General features: G+C 44.1%; 1 protein-coding gene across 2 annotated transcripts in view; it reads right to left on the reverse strand.

Moving 5' to 3' along the window:
* LOC117754674 (protein phosphatase 1 regulatory subunit 29-like) overlaps positions 1-22,735 on the reverse strand; it is a 183,356-nt gene that overhangs the window by 39,853 nt on the left and 120,768 nt on the right. Inside the window, exon 4 of one of the 2 annotated variants that reach the window (XM_034573795.1) lies at positions 7,005-7,045. The exons of the other annotated variant lie outside the window; for it this stretch is intronic. The gene's annotated coding sequence lies outside the window, so the exon portion shown is untranslated. The remainder of the gene's footprint in view (positions 1-7,004; positions 7,046-22,735) is intronic. 2 annotated transcript variants of the gene reach the window in all.

Genomic DNA, 22,735 nt, shown 5'->3' on the forward strand with positions numbered 1-22,735 from the left:
ATTCTTCAACAAATACACAAAGTTCCCATGTGCTCCTGTTTTTATGATAGTTTTCATTGTGTTGAAGTGAAGAATTAGCATCTCTGTGCATTTGTGTGCATACTTGTTTTTGTTTTTGTCAATTGATGAATCCCTCCTTTCCATTTTTGGCCTCGTCCACAACTTCACCTTTTGAATTCCATGTTATTTCCTGGCTGGTGCAGCGGATGTTTCTGTCAACAGGTAAGACCACGGAGGCCTGTCGCCTCTGGGCGTCAGCGCCGGTTGCGGTGTGGGTGTGAAACCCCCGGAGCTAGGAGTGTGAAATGTGGAGGCTCTGTACACCGTGACAAATGTTCGTTGCAATCTCCCGAGTCTTTAGAGCCTCCAGCTGTATTTTCAATGTGCAAGTGTTGCGTGGCGATAACACATTTCACTTAGGAATTAACCTGCATATTTAAACAAGCAGGGTTATTAACCTGGGGTGTAGCTTTTACTGCTAAAGGCCAAAACACACACGAGTACCAGAAAACAATATTCACATATGTTCCATCAGCCTTTATGCTGTTTATATTTCCGTACGCTTCTGTTGCAGCGTTTTCCCAGAGTTCAACTTTTCACCTCGAGTCAGCAGCGCTTTGGCATAGTTCCATCTTCATCCCGTGCAGACGGATGTTCAAGCTCCTGTCCCAGAACTTCTAACCCCCACACTTGTCACTCATCTCGAGGAGCTGTCTCCCCTTAAAAATAGTATGGAGCCCCAGGCTGAGGCGACTGGGAGGCATGAAGCCACACAGCAGCTCCAGGGGGAGAAGGGAAACGCAAGATAATCTACGAGTAAAACACACATCCTGTCTGCTTCCTGTTCACAGGTTAGCTTCTGGATCCTCTTTGTCCGTCAGTGAGCAGGACTCCAAATATGCTTCAGCAAACTTAAAAGCAATTTATCACAACATGTTGGGTCATGTGAGTAATACTTCTCATACAGATTCAGACCAGGGTGCAATTCCAGTAAACAGCATTCAACATGTTCATCATCATAAAGTCATTATGGACATGGTAAGGCTGGGGTCAAAAAGGTGCGGCTATATATATATATATATATATATATATCTTGTAAATGACGGTCAAAAAGCATCTTGTGAAATGTTTGCTGCCTCTTGTTTGGCTCATGTAACAAAACCTGACTGGAACCATTTCAATTATTTGCCTGAACTCCAGTCACAGGTCAGATTTCCTCCAGTCGACTGCTGAGGCCGTTCTGGCGGCTCATGGTTTCCCAGACCCTTTTCTTTAAGACACAGGTTTTAACTTCAGATATTATTTTGAAAAGCAGGAAGCAGACTGACATAACACAAAAGATCAAACTCGGGCAGCAGCACTCGGCGAAGATCACGTGTTTGTCAGTGAAAGTTGGAAACCGCTCCGTCTCATAGCAACAGAACATACAGTACATGCAAAGCTTTCCGCCGGCGAATTGATCATATATGGCATCGTTATAGACCGTCTGTCATAATCCCGTCAAACAAAAGTCTGCTATAAATAACTGACCTGAATCCTACTACCCCCCCACACCCCTCCTGAACTCCTGCAGCTCGGAGAGCGATCGACTCTGGATGCATCTCGTTAGCACGGCCCACTGGAGGCCTGTGCTACTTCCAACACCTCCACGCCGCCGCCGCCGCCGCCGCTGCTGCCGCCGCTGCTGCTGAGCCTGGTGCTGAGCCTGGTGGACTATAAATAGAAACCAATCTGCAACCCCACCTAATGAGCACGATCCACAACCAGCCGCTGTGTGTAAAGATACAGCTGACCACGCTGTTTAGATCGTGGGTTTACTGCAAATCACTTCCCTGCCAAGGAGAGAGAGAGAGAGAGAGAGAGAGAGAGAGAGAGAGAGAGAGAGAGAGAGAGAGAGACAGAGAGAGAGACAGACTGTGTGTGTGTGTGTGTGTGTGTGTGTGTGTGTGTGTGTAGTGTAATAGTGGGGGTGTACATTAGGTTCTTGCTATCTTTTGTTGCTAAAAATAGATGAAGCAATTTTCTAAGTTGCCTTGGCAGGATGGTGTGTGTGTGTGTGTGTGTGTGTGTGTGTGTGTGTGCGTGTGTGTGTGCGTGTGTGTGTGAGACAAGCAAACTGACCCCACCCCTTCTCTCGCTCCAGCTTCGCTCTCCCTTCTTCCTCCGTCACAAGTCTTTCCTCATCTTCGTCCGTCTCAACTTTCTCAAATCTTGCTGACCTGTCGTACCTTCTCTGTCGGAGCGAGTGTGTAACCGTGGGAGTGAAGTGCGACGCCCCTACTTGTGTATATTGTGTGTTTCTGTAACTGCTGTCTCTGCAGAACTGCTCTGTGAAACTTCAGAATGGAATTAAGCAGGGCTCGGCCATATGACTTCAAATCACTATCACTCCAAACCTCGTTCACGATGAAGTTCAAACACTGCGTCTCGTCATAATCTGCAGGAGTGTGTGTGTGTGTGTGTGTGTGTGTGTGTGTGTGTGTGTGTCTCTGTCGTTCTTACACATTTATTTAGTTATTAATCGATGATGTCTGATCATGAATCCTGATCAATCCTTTGACCTTGAACCCTGACCCCTCACGTTACATCTCAAGTTGTTTGAGGACTTTTTTTCCCCAATGTGTTTAAATACTTGTCTCATAAATTCTAGAGCGAATCAAACAAACCCAAAGTAAACGTCAAGTACTTTACTGGAAACCCGACAGCTGGTGAAAGTAATAACTAAATTAAGTAGGTTAGATGTTATAAATGTTGGCTAAGATACATCTCCGTTAATTGCCCAGCCCTAGAAGTTAGTGAATTCAGCACATCGACTTTTTTATCCAAACAATAGATACAAATACATGAATTACTCATGGGCCATTTTTTGTTGCCAATTTTCAGAAATCATGTTTTTGACGCCTACAATATGTGAGTTCCTTCCCCTCGGGGGGGCCGAGGAGTTTGGTGATATCATGTAGAAGAATGGGATCATGGGAGTTGTTGGCTCCTCCTCCCCAAAACAAACAGATCAGCTGATTCGATCCAGTCGATGCTGAATGAAGAAGTTCCACGTCAGAGAGCAATGCTTCTCCGACACAGGACGTCTCAGAAAGTCTGTGAGACGAGCTGCTAATAACGTTTCTCTGATAACTTCAGATCCACACAGATTTTAAATCCATGTCTTCAACCTTGCAGTTATATGAGGATTACTGCTAAAAGCTATAATGTGAAGGGGTTTCTGATTTGAACTAAATAGCTGCTTGAACTTAATTTCGCAAGTTTCATTTTGCATTGGTCCATTTCTCTGTTTGAGTGCAGCCTTGTTTCTAACACACTAACTGAACCAGGCAGGATGATATGTTTATTCTAAGAAGTGTTGCTAGTTGTTCTTCGTGTTTTCGTACTAACAACCTCTTCATTACGTCCTGAGTAGATCATTCAATCCTCACTAAGTTCTGTGTTTCAGTCTCCTTATTACGAAATACTGGATCTTTCATGCATCTCTGCACGATCACAGATCCTCAGTGTTCTCGACAGTAACATAAACAGTAAATTCCACCTGATGTTATTTTGTATGCACACGAAGCAGCTATTGATTCAATAAATCTGTTTCCCAGTGAAAACATGGTTCAGGAGCTCCAGTAAATATGTTTGCGTGCAGGATAATGGATCTCGATGTTGAAATGAAATTACACGGAACAGAAATTGTCAACCGCGCCGAGGCTGGTGGAGTCTGTGGCCGAGGCACCGACAACCCACACAGCTCTTCGTCTTCAGTCAGTCCCACCGTCTCGCCCAGGCAGCGCTGGCTCTGGTCCCAACAGCTCTCTGTGCACAGGTGTGTGAAAACACTCACACAGCTTCAGAAACACAGGCCGGTGTCTTACGGGGGCGGAACTTGTTCAGTCAGTGCGAAACAACTAATAGATGAGGGGAAAGAATCAGACTGTGCATGACGGTGGACGACTTGACGGCTCCCGGAAGTGTAGCCAAGGCATCTTGATCGCCCCCCTGGTGGCGGGCTGCAGTACAGGTCATAAGTCCTGCCTCCTTCATGTTAACATATGGGCCAAAAGCAAAACGTCAAAATAAAAGTCAAATAGATGGTTTCGGTCATTTTGAGGTTGTTCTGATCACACGGACGGACGTTCAAGTGTTGATGCTTCCAGTAAATTTGGTTTTAATTATTTAACTGATGGTGTAAAAACAGCATCGTGATTGACAGCTGAGACGGACTCGCGCCAAAACCATGATCACTACTGCACACGCTCCAAATGCACAGGATGCTGGGTGTTTGTATCTGGGGCATTTTGAGCCTTATTTCATCAGTGTATGGACGGAACTGACAGAATTGTGAATTATCTCAACTTCACCGTTTTAGGAAAATAGCTTGATTCACGTTTTTAAGCTGAAATAACCTAAACCAGGTTTTCTGCCCCTTCAGATTTCCCCACCACTGTAGAACAACCATCTATCAGTGTTTTGACATTTTCTGCAATAGTATTGAAATCTGTTTTTGCCTCGGTCGTCTTCTTGATTTGTCTCTGACCCCCTCAGTCAACAGTAACATTAGCTTTTCTCTTCTCCTCTCATGAGGTGACGTCTGATTGGTCATCAATAGCTGATGGTTGAAAGCGTCCCCTCTGTCTCTGTGTGTCCTGTTCAGAGGGTTTGGTGTTTGAAACCCTCACTAATTACTTCAGCCGCGGATCAATGGTGCTCAGCCCCCGACTGGGAGAGACCCACTTGGGGCCGATCCACAGATCTTTCACACCGGGGAATAGGACACAGCAGAAACCCCCGTCAGCCCAGGTTACAAGTAGAGACGACGAGAAAATTACAGGGATCAGCGAACAGAAGTGTCTCATTCCAAAAGAGGCCGGGCAGGCAGCCATCATTCTTCTTTTGCATGACAGCTTTTGACATTTGAAACTGGAATCTCTTACGATTCTCCCATCTTTCATTGTTGTAACATTGCTGACGTCCCTAAGATCAGAAATACCAACTTTGTCCCTTTATTTCTTTTCCTTCTAATGGATTTGTCTGCAGAAATGTGTCTGTTCAGCTTCAGTAGTTGAGACACATCAATACTCTGGGTATTATTACCTACACCAGAGAGGTTACGTTTTCATTGCTGTTTTTTCCGTCTCTCAGCAGGATCACACAAAAACAACCAAACCAAGTTTAATGAAACTTTTTGGACGGCTGGGGCACGAGCCAAAGAAGGTCCCATTAAATCATGGAGCTGCAATTATTAGAATTGTTAGTTTAACCTGACTTTTCAAGGTAAAATGAATGATCATCTGCAAAGTTACCGACACTTTCATCAGCTGTAATTTGTGAATTGAACGATCAAACGCACAAACATAGATGTTGAAGCACGTTGCAACACACCTGCTAAACACCAGTATGTTACAATGAGCGTGTTAACATGCTCAAAGCATTGTTGTGCATACGTGAAGCCGTGATATGGAACATGTCAAATTCACCACGGAGCTGCACGGAATATAAAAATCAATGCATAAAAATGAAGTGACACAAAACTGCTGCAGCGTAACACAACCGAAAGCCGTTTTCCAGTTACATTGTGTGTCACAGTTGAAGTGTACTTGCTGTACATCACTGTGCTGAAATCAATGTTTCCGCTGTGTAAGTTTTCCCAGAGCGATTCACAACACGCAGCTGCATGTGTGTTTAATCAGAGGGAAACGTGTTCCTGCAGGGATCCAGTGCTGCTGAAGTCTATTAACACTGTCAATGAAATATATGTGTTTACCCAACACATCTCTATTATCCTCCTGCTTTAAGTTGGTCTCCCTGGTAAAGATTATCTCATTATGTGGGTCTTGCGCTTCAGAAATTTATTCTCCTCGTGTTTCTAATCAACAGCATAAACAACATATATTATTCAAAGGCATCGAAGAGAGGAAGGTAGAGAACTGAGAATAAAAGAGAGAAACCCAAAGAGCTCTGGACGGATGCTTTGTCCGGTTGGAGTCCACCTGGTGCCGTCGTGGTGAAGAGCACCACTAATTGGTAGATGCAATAAATTGTGTGTGGATGTTGAAACCAGACCCTTCCATGCCCATGCACACACACACACACACACACACACACACACACACACACACACACACACACACACACACACACACACACACACACACACACACACACACACACACACACACACACACACACACACACACACACGAGTCTAAATCATACACACAAGTCACACGCCATAACTTCTTTCTGATTCTAGACTGAAATAATGTTTTCATATCAGTAAACTCTGAAGTCTTATACGTTTCTCACAGTGAGAACTGAACTTCCTCCTCCAGTCACACGTGTCGTGGTTCTTCTCGGAGACTCGCTGACCACACAACCACCTGGAGGTTGCAGAATGACACAACGGAGCTGAGTCAGAGGTGGCGTCACTGGAGCAGATCCTGTGACATTTCCACCAAATGCTCTTATTTGTGCAGCACTTCAGGGACGATTCCCCCCCCCCCCCTCCCCCCTTAGACAGAAAGCTTTAGTTTCATTTTGGGTTGGTTGTTATATCGATGATGAAAAAAACCGTCTGCAATTAACCTCTGACACCCGATTTGATGAGTTTTTTGTTTACTGCAGCTGAGCCACCGCCGCCCGGCACGAGGACCCGACAGGGGAGCCGGCTCCATGCACGATTAGTGATGAAAGGCAAAGCATTTTCTAAAAATCTTCTTTATGTGAAAAGTGCTCCGTGCTGTGACCTTCGGTAGTAAGGACATTGTTAATGCCACTAAAGAAGCTGCAGGATCAGCAGAGCCGCATGTGACCAAAACACAAGCTGCTGTGCAAACTGACCTGATGATCTCTAAGCATGGGGGGTGGTGACTCCACCCGCCAACACAACTTTCTCTCTGTGAGTGCAGCGTGGTGATGTGCAGCGTGGTACAGTGACAGTCCCTGTGGTGTTACTGCAGGTGTGTGCCTGGACAATCTGAGCCTCTACACAAGACAATGGGAATAATTACCTTGAGGTTTAACGTTCTCAGATCGTGTGCCAGTCGTCCGCCTGCAATAAACACAAAAGCAGAAGAAGAAGAATCAACCATCAGCGTCACACACGGAGGACGAGTCCCACACAACGGTGAGAGCGCGGCAATTAAGAGGCAAAGTCCCTGATTGGTGCGTTGGTTGATGTCAGAGGAGCTGAATGCAGCAGCTGTGCAGAGCTTCACACAAAACAGCAAGAGACAATCATGGAAATACAGAAAAGAGAACATGGTGGTGACAAGCAGAGAGATTCTCTCCTGACAGATTCACCTGATACTTAAAAGTGCATGTGCACATTTAGCCCGATGTGCCTCATTATCGGGAACATGTCAGTTCAATCTAAAAGAAGAAGAAAAAAAGATAGTTAAGAGGTCGGGGTTGGTTATAAAAACGGGCTGATGACGCACCGCCCATTGGTCGGGCTGTGATGCATGCTGGGAAGCTGTGAGGCAGGAGAGCGGATGCATAATTCTGACTTACTTTCCCAAACGGGCAGCAGCAGACGGCTCAGTGTGAGACTGCAGCAGCAATGAAACACTCCCCCAGTATGAATCAATGAAATGGGATCAGTATGAGGCCGAGCACGAGGGAGAAGAAGAAGCCTGGAGACGCTTCGCTTGTCCTCCGCCACTGGACAATATATGGGATTTAAAAAGAGAAAAAAGGCTGATGAGGCTTAAATGCGTCTTTAAAGTAAACGTTTTTTTTCTGGAGGTGGATTTGGCCGTCGAAGATCTCAGGACGTGTTGTGAGAGCGGAACATGTCACCACTGCAGTCCAGGGTGTTGATTGGAGAAGCTGTTCGGGCATTAGTGAGTTTGACACCCCTGCTGGGGGCAAACGGCCGGCGGCGCAGTGGCCTAATGTGTTCGGCTAATTTGAGTTCCTCTCGGACCACGTTCAGTTAGTTTTAACAGAAACACACTGTGAAGAGGCTGTTTTTGTTTTGCACTTTAACTTTGAAATAAAAGCTGTGAAACTCGATTTAAACGTTTTCACAGACGTGTCAGTCAAGAGACCCATTTGGGGCTGATTCTTTTATCTGCGCTGGTTGGTGATTTTAATCCCATCTGTCGGGCGTGTAGCGGGAAAATTACCAAGCTGGTGAAACGTCCTTGTAATTTAAAAGATCTGAGTAATTTTATTAGAAAAACTATTCGTCCTTACTTGTCCTACTTAAGTTAGCCAAGTCAAAACTGTGTCTACTGATGTGATGGATGGAAACATGCTAACACCAACACACAAGCCTCTTGAAGGTCGGGTTTGATGAAAGTAAATAAATTTAAAAAATATAAGCAGCGAAGAAAGAAAGAACCAGTAAAGAAGCATTTAATTTGCTGTTGTAATGGTTGGTGTTGGCTATAACCAGTTCCTGCAGACTGGACCCCAGTAACATTGAATTATATCACTTTAATTCAATGAATATAATATTTTTAAGACTTGACCGAGCTGTGAAGGAGTCGACTACAACTTTGAGCTTTTCCTCGCCTTCAACCCCAGGAAGCTGTTTGCCTTTGTCCTGCAGAACGCTCACATCAAACCACATCCTGTTATTTCTCAATGGTTCCAGTGCCGGCGGGAACAGTGAGTTCAATTACCCATGAGCACGGTGAACAGCCCGCACCTCCCCCTGTCACGGTAGGGCCGTCTACAGTGCGACAGTTAAAAGCTCTTGAAACACAATTTAAAGTGGAAGTTAATGAGACAGCTGAAGCCGAAGCTGAGTGAGGTGTCACCCACTCCAGCTCTGGATATTGTGAGCAGCACACACACACACACACACACACACACACACACACACACACACACACACACACACACACACACACACACACACACACACACACACACACACACACACACACACACAACAGAACCACGGCAGCAGTGTTTTCACAAACCGTAATTTAAACCAAACAAAGATTAGCTGCCAAATCTCTGACTTTGCAGCCACGATTATTATTAATATGATTATTATTATAGCGTCCATCAGCATGAGTTCTTGTTTGTAGCCAGGAGTAATGGATGTATTCAAAACGCTTTCAAAAGACTTATCACGGTTGTTTTGTGCTTTGTGGTGTAAGTCAAGTTCATGAATATAATTTATTCCCTAAAAATCAATGTTCTCTGGTATCTCTGGAAATACTATTGTGAAAAATCACGTTATATCATTTTACAGATGACGAACAGTGTGAGGTGATAATCGTGGCACAAAGTCCATTCGGTCAAATACACAAACTGCTGGTGGGGATTTAGTCACTGGTTTGTCGCCCTGGAACCGAAGAGCTTATCAGCAAAGGGATGCTGGGAATGGATGGGACCATATTGGAATCAGTGATCAGTCATCGATCAACAAGCGCCTGTCGGGCCATTCGTCAGTTAGACCGAGTGGAAGTAACCTCCGACTTCATTCGTCTTCACTGGACTTCGATGTGTGAGTGTGACACGCCGACGAGTTGAGTCAACACAAGATGAATAGAGCTGAAGCATGTCGCACACACACAAACACACACACACACGTATCCTACCAGCCGTTCTACTACCTGCTGAACTACTCCCATTGGCAGGTCCTCCATCACAATCACTGTCTTTTGACCTTGATGAAGGAGTTTGTGTTGGACTGTGAATCAGTGAAGACGTTGACGTGTTAGTGACATTTCTGTGCACGTGATCTTATATTTCTACGTTACACCTCAGTATTGACGAGGGTTCGGAAAGTGAGGCTGTTGTGAGGACTTCTACCGTTTAAGAGCAAATAGTAGAATCAGGAGAAGCTTATATTATATATCAATAATGGTTCATTTACAGGGAGAAGAATCTTATACTTGTTTTAAAAACCTTAAACACTAAAATAACCTAAAGGAGAAAAACATTTTGCACATGTTCCACCTCCGGACCTGTATTTATTGAGTCCTTACTTGATTGATTGATTAAAACAACTTCTTATTCACTCCTTGTCTTCTTTTAGATGTATATGTACGTATTATAAAAAAAAAGAAAAAGGATTAACAATGAAAGAGTAGATGGAATGAAGAATAAAAGGCTGACGGGAATTTTAAATTATCTCAACTCATTAACAACAAACTAATGAAAGTCAGAGAGACAAACAAAGCCGAACTAAACTAATGTGTAAAAATAGAGTAAAAAAATAAAATAAATATAACAGAAGATAAGATATAGTCACTATGAATTATTCGCCTAACACCATGAAACATATTTTATAATATTTTCAATTTGACAGATTTGTTCAATCCTTCAAACTGGCGTCACTAACTCAGCTGTTTAAAAGTTGAAGTTGTTCTTGTTCCACTTGTTCCCTCCTCCTCTGTCCTTCTGTTGAGTTATGTTCATTTATGAATGAGGATAATTGTCCCTCGATTTGAGCAGAGTTCAAATAATCGTCTCATAGATTCAAATGACACAAACTGTGGACAGGTTTTCAAACACTGACACCTCAGCCTATTATTTTTCTCCATCTCAGTGTGAAATGTGAAAATTACCGGCGCCGTTCAGATTGTTGTGATCGGAACGATTGATTAAAAGCTGTAATTGATGAGTGAGACATGCAGTTTAACTACTGTTACATGAAGTGAAGTGAATAAATGATTGTTTTCCTCCGTCATCGTTGATTTATAAATTATGATGAAACACAAGTTGAAGATCACATTCGACTGCTCATTAAAAAGAGAACCACTTTGTCAATACTTTGAATATTACCGCTCATGGAAAGACGCTGATCGAAACTACACAAAGATATTAAGATGGATGAACCATTTGTATTACAGAATAATCTGATCACATTGGCATTAGCACCTTCTCCTCTTACGGTATTTTGGCATCAATTTAGCTGTTGTGTCCATCTTTGAAAGTACAAGTCAAAACACTGGTAGCGATTGTTTTCACATATTTAGTTTTACAACATTGTGGGATGAAGAGCTGCTAGTGGCTGACACTAGTAATTAACTACACAAAATAACATGTATTCAAAGAGTAGTTATGCACGAATGAATATATTTAGCCGTCGTCCATCTTATCTCACACTGTGAACTTCAAGAAAGTTTTTTCTTACACAAATGAAACTTTGATAAAAATCCACAGTATGAAATCCACTTTTCAGAAAAGTTCAGCTTCTGCTGTGTCAGTGTGTTTCATGCACGTCAGTTTGTTCGTAAGAAAAAGACGATTCTTTGACTCCACTGTAAACAAGCCAGCTGTAGAAAACCTCCCACGGAGCCCAACAGCACACAGACACCAGCAGATGACTCCTACTGGGACAAACTCATAAACTGACAAGCTCCCACAGAGCCTCTGGGGTTTGTTTCATCCTCCACTGAAGCATCAGCACCAACACTTCATCTGGACCTCACGTCTCAGAACGTCCCTCTGACGCCACATCTCCAACCTGGACCCTCCACGTTGAAAGGAACCCAAGACTTGAAGACCGACCAAACTCTCCTCTTCGATTGATACGTGGCTTCCATGACTGATGCCTGGCTCATGAACAAGGCACAGACCTGGCATCAGGTGGAGCTTTATGTGGGCAAAGAGCAAATCAAATGATTCACTATTAAGATTCTGCTTTGGTGATGAAAAGCACCAAGTGGACGGCTACAGCCTGAGCTTTAGTAAACAATGGAAATAATGTAATTTCCATTCATAACATTGTCTACTTTTAATTTTTAATCTGAAAAATGCAAATGTGGTTTTAGAAATAAATAATGATCCACGTTTATATGCCACTTATTTTTTCTTCAACAAAGCAAACATTAAAAACACAGCCTGGTTTAAATGAATCATTTTCTAATGACACATCACTTTATGTAATTACTGTTAATTAAGTGTTTGGCAGATACTTTACTTGCTTTACTCTCGCTAATGCTTCCGAAATGACCACAAATTGTGTTGTCAACTCCATTTGATCCAGTCCATTTAACAACAATCCTACCGGCCCCGTGTCCGTCACACTCCAAACGGGGACCAGCTAATGCGCTGGGCTCTCGCTGCCGCTTGTTTCCTTCCACCTGCGCTACCTCGTCTGCGACGGGGGACGTTCACTGCTCATTGGAACAAAGGTCATAAAAGCACAGAGTAAATACGTCCCAGACACATTGAAGAGACGTTTAATCACATCAACACTAAACTTTAAGCACCGGACGTTTCCACTTCAAATATATAAGCACGCAACAGGAGATGAAACATTTGTCCACATTAATGTTGTTTGCACGCCGGGATCTTTTACTTCACTCCATTAAATCGGAGTCAGAATGAGGAGAAGGGAAAATGTTCTTGGAGTTTATGGAGGTTTTTTGTCGCATGTAGAAACAGCCGCTCGGCCACAGGCTGAAAAAACACACGAGGACGAAGACCTGGAGTTTGGCTACGATGCCCGGAAGCAGCTGCACGGGGAAACTTTGACTTACTGCGGGACTCAAGCATGTGGATGGTAAGGACGGGAATTCAACCTGTGATCGTTTGAGGCTGGAGTCGAGAGAGGGGGGGGGATGAAAGAGAGGAACTGGAGGGAGGACAGTGAGAAGAAGGATGCGCAGGAGGCGGAGCGAGAGACGACAAGAGGAACAGGAAGTAAATGTCAGATGAGGTGGAGTGATGGATGCAAATACAAGTCCCCCCCCCTCCCTCTCAGGTCACGCACACACACAGACACAGACACAGACACACACACACACACACACACACACACACACACACACACACCTGCACAAACATGAATCACTGCTGCAGTCTGGAGAGAGAAATATCCAGCAGTGAATTTCCCTCAGGGCAACAGATCCTCTCCTGTTTCAGCTCAGCAGCGTCACTGAGTAAATGTTTCACCCTCAGAAACTAAACTCCTCTGAGCGAGAGTGCGTTCGAACGTGTGTGTGTGTGTGTGTGCGTGTGTGTGTGTGTGTGTGTGTGTGTGTGTGTTCGCAGCTCTGCGTTGTGCACGTGTACTGCATGATGTCGTGCCCTGACATGCTCACTGTCCATCAGGGTGTGTTCTCATGCTTAAAACATTAGCACAGAAAATAGGTGGGCTGCAGTTGAGGACGTTTTTAAAAAAGGATGCTTACTCGCAGGATTTCAAATGTGGCAAACGCGCTAATAAAAGGCAATTGACTGAATGTGGCCATTTCTTGTTCTGACATATTTTCCATCCTTCCATATGCAGGTCAGGCCAATCGCAACCATGTACCAGATTTGATAAGATGACTGACAAAGCAGCACTGAAGCCTCTTCATGCCGGTGTGGAGAAACCCTGTGAAATCTGTTAGTATTAAATTAAATCGACGGCACATTTCCTTGCTCTGATTGGTCGCAGCTCCAAACAATTGCGTCCGGAGGCATTGTTGTCCCCGAAAACTTTGAAAATGTAACCAAGCGTGGCGACTGTTCTGCAGCTTTACAAACAGAGGCCGGCTTCTTCTTTGGATAGAAGGCAATCCTCAATGCCCTATTTCTTATTTGAGAACTAAGCCTTGTGAAAGTGTTGTTGGGAAAGCTGCTCACCTGAGGAGAGAAGAAGGAAGGACGGAGTTTAAACACTGTGATGTGAAAGGTATTTGGGTTTTCTGTTGTGTTCTCTTCCTGTCATATTTCCAATGGCTCCATCACTCTACCTCTCACTGTGAAACAGGACGATCCGTTATGGCAGCTTTTAATCAGCCTTCACTCCTCATTACACGCTGCTTCACACAGAACTGGTGCACGTGAGCTGTGGCATTCTGTGAAATCTGCACCACGTTTTCCAGCAGCCAGCCCGGGGCCATAAATCACATCCTGCTAGTGTAGATGTACGAGTGTACTCACACACTCTCATATTACTCCTGTGTATTTGTTAATGCCCTCGACCACCGATCCAAAGGTCAGGATTTTCAAAAAGCTCTGAGCTTTAAGCAGCACGCCACCGACGCACGTTTGGAGAATTCCCCGTCAACGCCCACGAAACGGCCTCGAAAAGAAAGGCTCACGCTCTGGGTTTGGAATAATGACTGTATTTGTAATAGGAAGATTAGTTGACACTTTCAATTACAGCCACTGCATTTCATACTTACAGCCTAATTAGAGAGTGAGAGGATGGAGGCTGCAGCGGCATTTGCATGTCAGACATGTAACTGACACAGAAAACACCGGGAACTCCAGGGAGTTTTAAGTATAGTATATATGTAGTATACTATATAATATAGAATAAATATAGTATATAATATAGTATTTTTGAGTATAAGAACTATATTGCAAGGGACCATAAATAGTGACAAATCTGAGGGGGCAGGTTTAGTGTTAGAGGCAGTTACAAAGGCGAAGGGATGGCATTAGAGAATGACTGTTACTGATGAGCAAGGCACTTTTCTCCACTTTCTATGCTGGTAGGGAAAATCTATCGATCCATCTTTCCTCGACACTCGTCTTGGCTCCGGTTGCGGTGGCAACAGTCTAAGAAAAGGTTTCCTGTACCTTCCTCTTCCTTGTCACGTCCTTCAGCTCCCCACGGAGATAATGAGGTGTTTCCACACTGCATGGAAAACTGTATTCCTCCTGCGTGTCCCGCAACCTCCATTGGACGGTATCCAGGAAGAATCACATGCCTGAACCCCCACAGCTGAATTCTTCTTACTGGTCATCAGCCAAAGCTCAAGGCCGTGGGTGAGGATTAGGTGATTTCACCTTCAGGCTCAGCTCCCTTCTCACCAGAATAACCAATTCAACCGTCGATCTCACGCTCCATCTTACCCTCAAAGAGTGGGCGGTGGTGGCTTCCCACTCCTTTCTCAAATGAACATCTGTTCTATCTTAGGTTTATCTACTGCTCCTTTGGATAGTGGACGATAAGTCACACGAATGGAGAGAATGAGCTGTGAAAAACAGCAGCAGTCCAAGGGTCTTAATCCCGAAACTAATCAGGGACTATTTTTATCCCTGGGATTCAAAATGGTACTAGAGGTGCAAAAGGGCCACTTGACCAGATATTACTCCAGGACAAAGTCCAAGCACCACCACAGAGAACTGTTCACGACCTGGATCTAATAAAATATAAAATAAAAATGTCTGTCTGCATATTTCGAGAAGTGGTGAAGTAGAATTTGGACACAATACACGTCCAAAACAACGAAAACTGACCAGTGACCTGCAGGAGCAGTGGGATCAGCAGCAGCATGGCTCATCAACCTAAGTGGCATCCATCAGGACAACAGCACGTCCGTGACAACAACAGATTCTCCAGTTGTTGGTCCTGTGTCGAGATTCACTAAACCTTGAATAAACGAGTGAACAACTCTGGTTCAGAACACGCACAGTGCACTGGTATTTCTAAAATCGTATAATTAGGTAATGCATTTAGAAACCAGGACAGTGTGAAATTGATTAACCCTGTTGAGCTGTCGTCTGCCGTTACTGAGCAGACGCGTTTCACTAAAATTAGATGTACTTTAGCATTTCGCTGCAAACACCCACCATCCATCTCTCGCCACGGCCTGACAGCTGACTTCTTCAGGGGGAGGACCCCGGAGAAGTCATTACAGCCGCTGGTGTCCACTTTCAGAGCAGCTCCTCTCCGGCTCTTTAAAATTCATCAGGCATCGCTGATGAAAACTTGGACCATCCTCCTTAACCTCGCGAATAATGAACTGACACCAACAGTTTGGTAAAGTACTGCTTCGTTAAATCACACCCTGCTTAGTCTCATCTGTGTCTGTTTACCCAAACATCACCACACAGCCGTCCTGACATGGGGGGGTCACACCGCTACTGGCCAGAGAACAGGCCTCCGTGTTCATGATTCATGTCGACACCAACGTTAGTGTCCGTACAATTCTAATCTGTGTGCACATGTGTGTTCACATTACGGTTTATGTATGCATCGCAAATATACCCCCCCCCCCCCCCCATCCCACTGAGGAGGAAGTGCCCTGATTGCACAGCTCAGTTGAAGACAGCGAGATATACAAAGTTAAGAACAACCACACTCTACTCGGCCCTCTACCTCACACGGTGTCAAAACGCTGGCAGAATCTCTCAGGGAGAAACTGCATCGCTGCACTTTCCAGGACAAACAAAGCTTGTAGGGACGGTTCCAACATGTCGTGCCGAAAGTCTGTCTATAAATCTCCTCCTCTCAGTGTGGCGTCTCTGGAAAATGACAAAAGTAGAGGAAACCGCTGCGACTGTGTGAATGTGTTCAGCAAACTACTGACAGAGGTTTGAATCTCACATGTGATTTTAGTTGCCATCTTGAATCATTTAGGTTATTTTCTGATTTGAATCAGATTCATCAAACAAGATGCCATAAAACAGTAAAAAGAATAACACACACAATTTAGCCATAAAACTCCTCCATCCCAAATGAACATATAGATTGTTTGTCCCTTTCATTGACTGTAAATAAAGATGGATGACGTTTCCACTTCCTCCCACTGTAAAAACAATGAAGCCAAAATACCCCAGATGACGGCACTTTGACTACTTGATGCGTAGTTTGACTTTTCAGTTCGGACCATGTCCCATTCACTAACAGGAAGGAGGCAGGGCCCAGGGGGCGATACTTATGTCGTCCATCTTGAAATACAGTCTGTGGTCTCTATCCTTAGATATACCCCAAAAGGATTAGGGTTATATCCTGAACCTTTATTGTAATTGAGGCAACCCACAGTTTGGGTTTAGAAAAAAAGATTGTGGTAGATCTGTAGTGGACCATCTTTGTCATGGTTAAAGTAATAAACATGCAGTTACATCCCTCCTCTCAACTCTGTCGCTCCCCATGATGTCAGCTCTCTTCTTCCCCTCGTTACTGTCATAATTACTGTGGCTTGGAGAGGTCGCCGAGCAATTAGATGGAACTTTGGGGCGGCAATATGGGGTCATTGTTTTGTACCGGAGCACAGTCTCAATTTAGAAGTGTCAGTAGTCATACAGCAGCTGGGCAATTGGAAAACTGGGAAGGGTTAGGGGTTAGGGTCGGATGCTAAAAAACATCTTTAAAAGGCAAAGCATGTGCAGAGTGAAAGCACATCTCCAGCTCTGTGTGCAGACATAGAAAACCCAAGAAAACTCCAAGTTACTCTCCCTTTAACCAAATAAAATGCCCTTATTATCATGGCATGGTGGGGATTCGGCATTGAGCCTACTTCAGGGGGTCAAACAACAACTGTTTGCCGCTCTGCATCTACCTGTTGCACGATGAGGATGTGAAGATGAAGCCATATGCCGACGATGGAGCCCCGGATCATTAGACGGCCAGCAGCCATCCGGCCTCTCTCCCGATGGGGGACCAGGTTTGGCTCTATTTGAATCATGGCCTCATCTATGGCAGCACCTGGAAGCACAGGTACCTGCCGTCGGCCAAACGGACCATCTCCCAACGTGTGGGCCGGCTGCCGCTGATTAAACTGACATTTCGGCTGCACGCAAGTGTCAGTGGCCAAATGATACGATCTGTACTTGCAGCCTTCATCTCCATTTCAAATGGGGTTTGTGATTACTTGACTTTTTACCTTCAAAGAACAACCTTTAGACTCCCTGAAGAGAACTTTAAACGTATCGGAGTTTTCTTCTTTTCAAAATTATTAAATATCATTTGGGAAAAAATGGTGCATGCAACAAAATTCAGCAAATTCATGCCACTTAAAAATATTTTCCTACTTGTGCTAACAAATAGGACTTGACTGAATGTTGATCCTGGCGTTTTAGATCAACGCTTCTTTTTCAGTGTGATAAGTCAAACGTGCAGGTTTCTTTTCCATTTGATCCACCTGAGTATGAAGCTGAACATAAGGTTACATGATAATCTATATAAACCCTGTGTCATCTACCTATAAGGAAACAGTCAACATATTGGGATGAATGAGACTATTTACTCAAGTTCACTGTTTTTATATTTCAATATGCAGATGAAATCTCACAGCCGCTTCCTTTCTTTTCTAGTTCTTTGTCTTGTATCGTCCTCTAATCTCACATCCTCTAATTGTTGCTATTTCTCACAACAGCAGAGCACAAACAGAACGTGAGACTTTTCAAGGTTTTTCACTCGCACTGTCATTTCATATTTTTCCCGCAACACAAACTTTGGTACTTAATTAGTTCCACAGATCTGGTTTGTGTCTAAGTCCTTTAAATAACTACTTCAGTGTGTCTTCATTTGGATTTAGTCCATAGAGCCAACAAATAACTTTACATGGAGACTGACAGGAGCTTAAAGAGACTTGTGCAAGTGGCTCGCTCCCTTTATGGAGCATGTGATGAGTCATTTATCCGAGGTAGTTTATCATCAGGAAACAGGGATTTTGTTGAAGGAGAGTTGAAGTTCAACACAGTTTCTGAATGTGTGACCTCTTGGTTTCTATTCTCTTCTGTTACTGCAATATTAAAAAATGAATAATACATTTCAAGAGGGTTTTTTTTTTCCAGGATTGCTCGAAATGTGATTTTTCCATCATCCAAAGTGGAAAATGTTGTCTGAGGAAGAAGAAATAAAAATGAGCATCTCTTATTGATCTCTTACACGTGGGCTCCGGGCAGAATAACCACTCGTTTCTCCCTCTCCCTCTTTATCACGTCCTCCACTCTATTCATCGTGTTGTCCATCAAACCGGCTAATGTATGCCACCCACCTCTCGTCTTTGTTTGCTTACCTCCGGTGAGCGTAGTCGACACAAGTGCCAGCTAAGTAATGACGTGTATGTATCCATACAGTTCGCCGTCCTCTCTCCGAGCTGCTCCTCTAACCAATGACTCATCTTTCATTTCGTGGTAAAGCTGCATGTTTTTTAGAATATGCTAAGGGTGGATTGTCTTCACATGAAAGTGCCTTCGAGAAAAAGGTGGCTGCCAAGGCCCCCAGATGAGAAACAGAAAGTAAAAAGAAACTCAGCCGCATAAACCCCCCCAAAAAAACATTTGCTCTTCAAAAATCAATATTTTCCAACTGGCATGAGACTCCCAGCTCCCAGTGTTTGAGATGCTGGAGAGAGATTGACAGAGCTGCCGTTTCCTCTCCAGCTCCCAGAAGCTTTTCAACGGCTAAATGTCAAAGTGATTGTTTGTTTATAATCTTAGTTTTGAGCACAGTTTAGCTGAGCGCGGCCAAAACTGTCAACCTGTGTTTTTTTTTGTTGTATCATTGACTGTTTGCAAAAGAAGGGTCTTCTGTTAGAGGTTTTAAAAACCCTGTCTCCCTGCAATAACAGTTATATAAAACCAAACTGCAACAGCAAATGGACAAGTTTATTAAATCCACCTGTGATGTGTTTGTATCTAAATCTTCCTTTTGCCACTTTAAACTCAGCGAGGGGAAGAGACAAAACAAAGAAATGTCCCTAAAGGCAAGTAACGGGGGATAAGAGAGTTTGTGGGGAGAAGAGCCGATGAAGAAACTTATGGAGACTGAAACTCACGTAGACTGAACTCGGTGTAGTAGCCTCTGAAAAGCCTGAATTACTTCTGCAGGGCCTCTTTCCTCCCGGACACACTGACCTTGTTGATCGAACCTGTTCAGCAGGTAAAGAAGTTCGGAGTTTACAGCCGTCGCGCTCTGCCCAGCGTCGCTGAAAGGCAAAGCTGAGCATCCACAGATAAGGCAGATGGTCCATCGTGATGAGATGCTGACATATGGCGGCTGCTGGCTGCAGCTTGTGCTCCGTTATTGCCGCTAAACATGTAACAGGAATGGATGATTTTTTTTTTTTGCCAATTGTATTTTATGCGTTGGACCTTTTGTGCCAATGCTCTGTAAATTACAGCTTTGTGACCAAACTGAGCACAAGACTGTTATTGTCTTGGTTCAGGTTCTTTTGGAAAATGTGGCAGCGTGACTCAGCAGCAGTTGGGCCTGAGATCGGGTAAAACGACAGCTTCTCTTCGCAGTTTTTGTTGAAATCCCTCGACTGCAGCCAAAGCTTTTAACAACCCGGCGATGAATGGATTTATTTTGCAAGCGATAGCATCTTGATGGGTTGATCAGTGTAAACAAATCCGAGTCTTTGGGACTATTCAGGAGCAGAATGAGTGGTGGTCTGTGAGATGAAGGAGCACTTTGCTAAGAGCAGAATAGAGCTGCGCCAAATGGAATTCTGAAACAATGAATGGGTTCAGGTCAAAATTTACGTTTGTGTAAAATCGTACATCTTTTCAATAGGTGTTGAATAGAAATCCATGTCTGACTTTCACAGCTCTTAAGAAAACAAGCCTCCGTTATAGCTCTTTTTTATTCATTGTGCAGGAGGGAGACGTTTTTTGATGCAGCCAAGGTTTTCAGACGTGAAGTCTGGAAGATGTGCAGAGACTTGGGTCTGAACTTTGTCCAAACGTTCCCACCCCCCCTTCCGCTGCAGAGATAACATGTTTTTGAAGCTCTTGAATCTCCTAGTCTTACTTCGTCGGTGTGTTCTACGTATTTATGGCTCCTCTTTTTCAACCTAAGATATTTGTATTAATTTGCTTTTGGAGCCTCGGACATTTGCGTTCTCACATATCAACCCCTCTGGATAATATAAGAAGATTACCCAGAGTTCAGTGCAAGTGTGAGAGCAGCTTTAAAGACAGCGCTAAACCGCTCACTGCTGAAGTAAGTTAAAACTGTGGGGGTCTCTAACCTGTGTTTCAGATTGACTGAGGCTACACTGTGGAAACTAGCTGACAGACGTTTCCACTCCACATCATCAGGGGAAGTAATGGCTAAGTGGAGGTGGATGGTTGTTTTGGTTCGATGACAGTTGTTGCTACTGGGAACAGGTATTGATAAAAAAAACATCGGCTAACCCATAATCTCTGACAGCTCAAATTTACCCAACACCTGACTGGAAAGTGTGTGTTTGCCATTTCTCTCTCTCTCTCTGCTAACATGAGTGTGTTCATGCATGTTCATGTGTGTGTGTTTTAACACATCTCCCCTAATCAATGCTTTTCCTCCCAGTAATCAATGTGCGTTGATGAGGTTTGCTTGAATGCATCTCTCAGGATCCCACGAGCTGTACCTGTCATTTCCCGAGCGCTGCTCTCCATCACCGGCACCAATCTGTGCTCGAGAGACGATAAACCTGTTATCAGCATCAGATTTACCTGAGCGATCAGCCAATAAGCTCAGAGAAGAGGAGAGCTGCAACTCTTCAGGTCATTTCACATGTAAGTGACATGTAGATGTTTGTGATTTGCAAAAACATTGTGGGCGTAACCGACATGAAAGCAAAGAGTGGAGCCATGATTGGTCCAACGTACAAAAGGAATTTTAACGGACTGGATAACTGCCACCACATGAGCCAAGCTGTCGTCGAGAAAGGGACATCTCCCTGCCAAGCTCTTATAACAGAGAAGAACATCAAGGGAAATAGTTTGATAACTTTGATGGTTTATTGGTCATATAATATATCTGAAGTCCTGCATCTGCCCCTTAATCCACATTTGCACCAAAATTAATTTGATTCCTTTCAGGCCCCAACTATCCACAAGGTTTGATGGAAATCAGTTCAACAGTTTTTGCGGAAACGACTGAACCAAGTAGAAAGGCAGAGCAACAGTCCCCTTATATATTCAATCAACCCAAAGAACGGGGGAAAAGGTCCTGGATCAAATCTGTGATCTGAATCCTCACAATCACATTAAATGGGTTCTTCCCCGACCGAACTACCACATCCCTTTGCCAAGGGTCGTGATAATGTAACTGGTAGATTTAGCAGAATCTTGCTTATTAACAAACCAACAAACACATGGAGGGGGCTGAAAACATAAATATTAAATTCATACACTTAAAATATAAAAGTAAAGTGATCAGATAGTCCCAATCACGTATTTGTTATAAATTAAAGCTACTTTAAAGTGAAAAAGGGAAATAATCCAGCCCTTGATACACAAATGAATCAAAGTCTAAGGTCCCATCCCTCAAAGAGTGCATACCTCCGCTCAGGCTATCTCACCGTTTCATAGAAAGAGAGAAAACGCGGCTTCAGCAATGACACATAAGCACCTCACCGGAGACAGTGAGCCAGCTATTCACACGCAGCAGGTAAAGTTAATGAAGGTTCCTCCCAGTGTAAACAAGAGCAAGTAGTCAGAGTGAGAGATTTCACAATCACCCAGACTCCCTGTGTCCACAGCCGAGGATCCTGGAGTCACAGAGCCGACCCTCGGCTTTCAGACGGACCGACAGACAGAGGTCGTCCAGCGTCTGAGGTGAGACAGCAGATGGGGATGACTCAGAGCGGCGGCATGCCGAGCTCTATGTGCTATACAACCACACACACACACACACACACACACACACACACACACACACACACACACACTGTTTATGAGATACTGTATTATAAAAGCCGTATTTCAGGACAGATGCTAAAACCAGGTGTGAACGGGGCCTTTCATCTCTAATACAGATCAACTCTGTCCAGGAACAAGCAGATGCTCCAGCATGGGCAGGTGAAGTGGATCCACAGGTACGAGCTCTCCCTTCATCTGGGTAAAAGTTTCCTCAGATCAGATTTGTATCTGCGGTGAGGCGCAGGAAATCCATGAGACTCCTCCTGTTGTTTGTTAAAGTGTTAAACGAACCCCCGTGATTTCTGCCAAGTCCTCGTCCGCTGGAGCCCTTTGACGCAGCCAAGCATTGTTAGCAAATACAAAAAAACAATGTTTTCTGCACGGACGACAGCGTTTCAAGGCTTTGAAACATTGTCTCAGACTCCAGCAGGTTATTCAGCAGTTTGATCAAAGCTGAAGCAGTTGAGCA

This window comes from Hippoglossus hippoglossus, chromosome 1 (genome assembly GCF_009819705.1).
Source record: "Hippoglossus hippoglossus isolate fHipHip1 chromosome 1, fHipHip1.pri, whole genome shotgun sequence".
NCBI lineage: Eukaryota > Metazoa > Chordata > Actinopteri > Pleuronectiformes > Pleuronectidae > Hippoglossus > Hippoglossus hippoglossus.